Genomic DNA, 8043 nt, shown 5'->3' with positions numbered 1-8043 from the left:
AAAGCGATCAACGCAAAGCTGCAGACCCTTAAACTAACCCAAGGTCACACAATCACCGCGATCGGAAATAAAGCGGTCATATCAATGGCGAGAATACAAAACACCTTAAAGAAGAAAGTTGAAGAAGTCCACGATCTGAAAACTGAAATACAAGAACTGATGTTTGAGGCAGAAAAGGAAGAACACGAGATCGTGAAACAGAGCACAGAAATCGAAGAACGTGTTAGTGTGTTTGAGGCGACAATCGACAAGCTCGACGTGACGATCAAGGAATGCAAACGCGTCGAAGCGCAAACAGAAGAGAAAGAAAAGGAGGAGCATGACGCACAGCTCAGGGAGAAAAAGTACGACGAGGAAATGCGGTTCGAAAAAGCCAAGCTGGAGCAAAAGCAAAAATACGAGAAGAAAATTGAAGAGAAAAAGGAGCAAAACATCAACGCCAAGTTGCCAAAACTTGTCATCACTCAGTTTAAAGGCACGCCCGCCGACTGGATGCGGTTCTGGGGTCAATTCACAGCGGAAATTGATGCAGCAGATATTTCACAAATCACAAAGTTCTCCTATCTTAAGGAGCTTTTGGAGCCGCAAGTTCGACCGTCCATGGATGGCCTCCCGTTGACCACAGAAGGCTACGAACGAGCAAAGAATATTTTGAAGTTAACATTCGGGAAAGGAAGCGAAATCGTAAATGCTTATGTTGACGGCATCATGTCACTTCCTTCGATTTATGGAGCAAACCCAAACAAGGTGTCGTAGTTTTATGAAAAATTATGCTCAAATGTTCAAGCACTTGAAACGATGGGCAAACTCGGGGAGGTGAATGGCTACGTAAGGATGACACTGAACAAGCTAGAAGGAATTCGAGGAGACTTGTTGAGAACCGATGATGACTGGCAAGAATGGAGATTCCCGCAGCCTGTTGAGGCATTACGAAAGTGGACCATCAGAAACCCGCTCAAACATAGTGAAGAGAGCAGGTAATTTAGTGTTAACAACTGGGTTGAAAACGTAAATTAGCCACCGTAAAGAGTAAAAAAGCTGACGTTTCGAGCGTTAGCCCTTCGTCAGAGCGATTAGAGGAATTGTGGGTTGTGTATGGATTTATATGTAGAAAGTGGAGCTACGCCATTGGTGGGAATATGGTGACGAAAAAACAGGAATAAATTAGTTGAATGAAAAGCGCTCGTTGATTCCGTGGGGATTAAGGGTGCCGATTTGAAATATAAATTTTTGTTCTAGTGTTTTACGGCTTTCCGAACTGCCTAGATGTAAGGAAAGGCCGCAAACTGCCATATGCTGTTTAGAATGATAAGGAAGATTAAAGTGTCTAGCGACTGGCTTGGATGCGTCCTTGTCATTTATTTCCACATCGCGAAGGTGTTCTCGGAATCGGTCACCCAGTCGTCTTCCTGTCTCGCCGATGTATAACTTATTGCAATAAGTGCAAGTTATGCAGTAAATAACATTGGCGGAGGTACACGTAAAGTGATCAATGATCTTAATGGATCTTTTGGGTCCCGATATTTTCTCTACGTTGTGAATGAAAGGACAAGTTTTGCATCGTGAGCGAGCGCATTTAAAAGTTCCAGATTGGTCATTGGTTTGAAATGAACTCCTGACTAAAAAGTTGCCTATGTTTTTGTCACGTTTGAATGAAATAAGTGGGGGTTGCGAAAAGATAGTGCCAGTCTCTGAATTGTTTTGGAGTAATTTAAAATTTTTAAGAATGATAGATTTAACTGCGTGGTTGTGAGGGTGAAATGTAAGAGTAAAAGGAATGCGATCCGTGTTCTCCTTCTCGGCCGTTGGTAGTGCTGCCTGTCGATCGATTTGTTGGGCACGGTGGTAGCCCGCTTGAACGACAGAAACAGGATAGCCGCGTTTATCGAAAAACTGGCACATTGCCTCTGATTTTTCGGAAAAATCAGAGTCGTCACTACATAAACGACGAAGTCTGAGAAACTGTGAAAAGGGTATGGAGTTCTTGACGTGTGATGGATGTGAGGATGAATATAACAAGTAACTATGTGAATCTGTAGGTTTGTAGTAAACACTAGTACATAAGCCGTTGCCTTCAATTGAAATTTTGATGTCTAGAAAAGCCAAAGAATTGTCGGAAATTTCCCAGGTATATTTAAGTGCCGGATGAAAGGAATTGACGGCGGTTATAAATTGAGTGAGCTCCTCTTTGGTAGAGGAGGTAGCGCCGATGCAATCGTCAATGTAGCGGCCGTAGAGTTGAGGTTTTGGGCCGTGGTATTGGCTAAAAAATTGATGTTCGATAAAACCTACAAAAAGATTGGCGTAGCTGGGTCCCATTTTAGTACCCATGGCCACGCCATTAGTTTGTTTGTAGTAGTTACCACCGAATGAAAAGCAATTGAGTGTGAGTACTAGTTCGGCCAGACGGAGTAGTGTTTCAGAGCTAGGTTCCTTAACAGTGCGTTGATCGAAAAAATGTTTGAGGGCCCGGAGACCTTCGTCATTGGGAATGACAGTGTAAAGAGATGTTATATCCATGGTGAAAATAAGTTTGTTTTGGTCGAGGAAACTAAAGTCACGAAAAATTTCAAGTGCGTGTTGGCTGTCCTTAATGTAAGACGGTAGAGTTTTGACGATAGGTGCCATAATTTTGTCTAAATAGCTGGAAATAAGTTCAGTGGGACAACTGCAGGCAGAAACGATGGGTCGACCTGGGTTGTTAGATTTGTGGATTTTAGGTAAAAAGTAAATACACGAAGTTCTAGGAGTAGTAATGATGAGATTTTTAGCAGTGGCCGGCAATTCTTGTTTAGCTATGAGATCGTTAATCGTATTTTTGACAATGTTTTGGTTAATTAAAGTGAGATCTTTGTCGACTTGAGCATAAAAGGAGGTGTCAGAAAGTTGCCGCAAAACATTGTCAAAAATACGATTAACGATCTCATAGCTAAACAAGAATTGCCGGCCACTGCTAAAAATCTCATCATTACTACTCCTAGAACTTCGTGTATTTACTTTTTACCTAAAATCCACAAATCTAACAACCCAGGTCGACCCATCGTTTCTGCCTGCAGTTGTCCCACTGAACTTATTTCCAGCTATTTAGACAAAATTATGGCACCTATCGTCAAAACTCTACCGTCTTACATTAAGGACAGCCAACACGCACTTGAAATTTTTCGTGACTTTAGTTTCCTCGACCAAAACAAACTTATTTTCACCATGGATATAACATCTCTTTACACTGTCATTCCCAATGACGAAGGTCTCCGGGCCCTCAAACATTTTTTCGATCAACGCACTGTTAAGGAACCTAGCTCTGAAACACTACTCCGTCTGGCCGAACTAGTACTCACACTCAATTGCTTTTCATTCGGTGGTAACTACTACAAACAAACTAATGGCGTGGCCATGGGTACTAAAATGGGACCCAGCTACGCCAATCTTTTTGTAGGTTTTATCGAACATCAATTTTTTAGCCAATACCACGGCCCAAAACCTCAACTCTACGGCCGCTACATTGACGATTGCATCGGCGCTACCTCCTCTACCAAAGAGGAGCTCACTCAATTTATAACCGCCGTCAATTCCTTTCATCCGGCACTTAAATATACCTGGGAAATTTCCGACAATTCTTTGGCTTTTCTAGACATCAAAATTTCAATTGAAGGCAACGGCTTATGTACTAGTGTTTACTACAAACCTACAGATTCACATAGTTACTTGTTATATTCATCCTCACATCCATCACACGTCAAGAACTCCATACCCTTTTCACAGTTTCTCAGACTTCGTCGTTTATGTAGTGACGACTCTGATTTTTCCGAAAAATCAGAGGCAATGTGCCAGTTTTTCGATAAACGCGGCTATCCTGTTTCTGTCGTTCAAGCGGGCTACCACCGTGCCCAACAAATCGATCGACAGGCAGCACTACCAACGGCCGAGAAGGAGAACACGGATCGCATTCCTTTTACTCTTACATTTCACCCTCACAACCACGCAGTTAAATCTATCATTCTTAAAAATTTTAAATTACTCCAAAACAATTCAGAGACTGGCACTATCTTTTCGCAACCCCCACTTATTTCATTCAAACGTGACAAAAACATAGGCAACTTTTTAGTCAGGAGTTCATTTCAAACCAATGACCAATCTGGAACTTTTAAATGCGCTCGCTCACGATGCAAAACTTGTCCTTTCATTCACAACGTAGAGAAAATATCGGGACCCAAAAGATCCATTAAGATCATTGATCACTTTACGTGTACCTCCGCCAATGTTATTTACTGCATAACTTGCACTTATTGCAATAAGTTATACATCGGCGAGACAGGAAGACGACTGGGTGACCGATTCCGAGAACACCTTCGCGATGTGGAAATAAATGACAAGGACGCATCCAAGCCAGTCGCTAGACACTTTAATCTTCCTTATCATTCTAAACAGCATATGGCAGTTTGCGGCCTTTCCTTACATCTAGGCAGTTCGGAAAGCCGTAAAACACTAGAACAAAAATTTATATTTCAAATCGGCACCCTTAATCCCCACGGAATCAACGAGCGCTTTTCATTCAACTAATTTATTCCTGTTTTTTCGTCACCATATTCCCACCAATGGCGTAGCTCCACTTTCTACATATAAATCCATACACAACCCACAATTCCTCTAATCGCTCTGACGAAGGGCTAACGCTCGAAACGTCAGCTTTTTTACTCTTTACGGTGGCTAATTTACGTTTTCAACCCAGTTGTTAACACTAAATTACCTGCTATACTCTCCCACCGACGCAGCACCACAGTTTCTTTAGAAACTTACCCCTTCATTCATAGTGAAGAGAGACAAAGCCAAGACAAGCCGCCACCGTTCAAGCCTGTGAAACCTATTTTACCGAAGAACAGAAGTTACCAAACACGCCAAGGGGAACCAAAAAGAAGGCCGTGCGTTTACTGCGAAAGTGTAAACCATCAGTCCGTCAACTGCGACAAAGTGACCACACTGCAAGAGCGCAGAAGGGAGTTGAATCGTAAACATTTGTGCTTCAACTGCACCGGCGCAAATCACAAGGCCCCAGAGTGTCGCTGTTCTGCGTGCTGCAAGTTTTGCAACCGAAGACGCCACTCGTCAATTTGTCCCGAGAAGATACCTCAACAATCGCCGGAGCCTATGTTGGTAGCTACTGGGAAAGGATCCGTCACTTATCCGGTGGTCATCGTGAGTGTGGGTGGAATCCATTGCTGCGCGCTGTTAGACACTGGTGCTGGGAGCTCCTACGCATCTGCGGCCTTGCTCGATCGCATGGGGAAACAGCCAGTTCGAAGAGAGTTCAAACGCATCGAAATGATGATGCAAGCGAGCAACAGAGAGTTCGAAATTTACAATGTTGTTATCAGCAGTTTGACGGGGGAATTTTAGCTTCGAACTGAAGTGACTAAGGTGGACCGCGGAACGCTACTCAGTTTGGAAAACCCTCGGTACAAGGAGCTGGTGGAAAGATACGATCACCTGAAAGAAGTCACAATGGATGACGTAGACGAGAAAGAGGAGCTTCCCGTACATCTTATCCTCGGAACAAACGAGATCCCTGTCCAAGTTGCTGTTGAACTTGTTTTTGAAATAAGCAGCTCAGTTTCTAAAAACATCCTTAAAATTTGACCTCTCACTCCTCACCACAGACTGAATGTTGCCTAGATTGGTATTTACAATAATTTGGTTTAATTGTTGAAAAATTTCTTATTTGCATGTCCGTATAAGGCAATCATTCTTAGAAATGAAGTCATAGAGTATCTCTTGTGAACATTAAATAAGACAGACAAAATTATTTGAAAAAAGTACTTGTTAAAAAAATATTACACATGTGTCGTGAAATGTTGTATTCAAACTTTGTCTCAACTTTTGTAGCAGTAATCAATATGGAATCATATTTAAGGAAGTAATTGGGTGTTCAACAAGACGAAGAAATTAGGAAAAGTAATTTAACTGGCCCACAAAGAGGGAAAGGAGGGAATGCCAACCTGCCCAAAAATATTACAAAATAGTAGAAAAACCACCTTAGAACTCTGTATTGTCAGCAGTAATATGATTTATTAAAACACAATTATAACAGGTCTGTCTGTGGATAAAAACATTTTATTCAAATATTACTTGATTGTTTTTTGAAATAAGATGGCACACAAGTACAATGATAACTGACTATACATTAAAAGAATCCTGTTTTAATATGTGTAATTGTTTCCTATTGATGGGATTACATTTAAATTTCCTTTTGTAATCAATGGCAGATCAAGGGGGTGCAGTTCAGGGAGCTCTGAACCCCCTCCACTAAGAGCTGTGGGTATATTTTTACTACTTATCTGACAGCAAGACTTATGCAATGACAGGATGCAAGGCAGAATGCAATAAAATTATCCTTTCATGTCATGAGTACACCACTTTGTCGCATATAAGCAATACGTTGAAGCTTTGAATTGATTGGTGCATTAAGCTTATTTCACTAACAGTCACATTGGGAATTATTTGGTTTTGAGTTAATATATTTTTTTTGTAGATGTCATTGATTTTTAATTGATTTACTGGTTTTGTAGTACTATCAAATATTCTTTTTTGACAAGTGTAATTGAATTTAAGTCTCTTTTTTCGTTCCCATTTGTCAATAAATATCTTAATTAGAAAAATGAGTGTTGAATTTATAACAATACTATTGAAAAGATAAACAAATTAAAAGTTGCAAACTTGGAATACCAAGGACAGCTTTCAGCCATTAATGCCAATCGCAGCCCACGAGGATGAACCCTATGTGTTGTCTGTATCCGAGTCTGCGGTCTTAGTTGCTTTGAAGCAATTAAACCTGCATAAAGCAGCCGGACCTGACTGTGTTCCTAATTGGCTCCTGCGAGAGTATACAGAGGTCCTTGTTGAACCCGTTACGGCTATACTCAACTCCAGCTATAAAGAGCAAAAGCTGCCCTCGCCGTGGAAGCTAGCTGACGTTGTACCGCTACCCAAACAGAAGCCTGTTGAAGACCTAAGTAAGCATCTGCGGCCCATTTCCCTGACCCCCACCATCTCGAAACTCGCGGAAGACTTCGTTGTAGCCACTCAAGTTGGTCCCGCAGTACTCAAGAAGATCGACTATGATCAGTATGGCGGCATCCCCGAATCCTCCACCTCATTCGCCCTGATCTCGATGTTTCACCACTGGTCACAGGCTACTGATGGGACAGGGGCAGCCGTCAGGGTCGTGCTATTTGACTATCGAAAGGCATTTGATCTCATTGATCATACGATCCTCGTTTCCAAGATCAATGGTCTTGACATGCCACGCAGCATCAAAGCTTGGGTGACCGACTTCCTGATAAACCAGCAACAACGGGTAAAACTGTCAGCAGACTGTTTCTCTGAGTGGGGCCCAGTCCCGGCCGGGGTCCCACAGGGAACCAAACTCGGACCATGGCTCTTTCTGCTCATGATAAACGATCTCAAAGTTGACGCCCCAACGTGGAAGTACGTAGATGATACTACTATCTCTCAAACCATACCCCGTGGCTCCCTGGGTGACGTACAACGCGTTGTTACTGCGGTGGACACCTGGTCCCAATCCCAGCTGATGCAACTCAACGCTGACAAGTGCAAAGAGTTAATTATTGACTTTAAAGAAAATCCTCATAACTTTTCTCCACTTGTAGTAGATAGCAAAGCCCTTCCCGTCATCGATTGCGCCAAAATCCTAGGTGTTACCATATCTAGTGATCTCAAATGGAACAATCACGTCGTAGATTGCATTAAGAAGGCAAACAAGCGGATATATCTCATTGTTCTCCTGAAAAGGGTTCGTGTACCTTGTAATGACATTGTTGATTTCTACTGTACAACAATCAGATCTGTTCTAGAATATTGCACTCCCCTCTTCCATCACGCGCTTCCCGCTTACCTCAGTGAGGATATAGAGAGAATACAGAAAAGAGTTCTTTCCATAATTCTCCCAGATATGTCATATCAGGACTGCTTAGACAGACTAGGCCTGCCAACGCTAAAAGAGAGACGCAATGAACTATGTAAACGACT

This window comes from Pocillopora damicornis, chromosome 10 (genome assembly GCF_964200805.1).
Source record: "Pocillopora damicornis chromosome 10, jaPocDami1.2, whole genome shotgun sequence".
Classification (NCBI taxonomy): Eukaryota; Metazoa; Cnidaria; class Anthozoa; order Scleractinia; family Pocilloporidae; genus Pocillopora; species Pocillopora damicornis.
Note: the sequence above shows the minus strand (reverse complement) of the source record.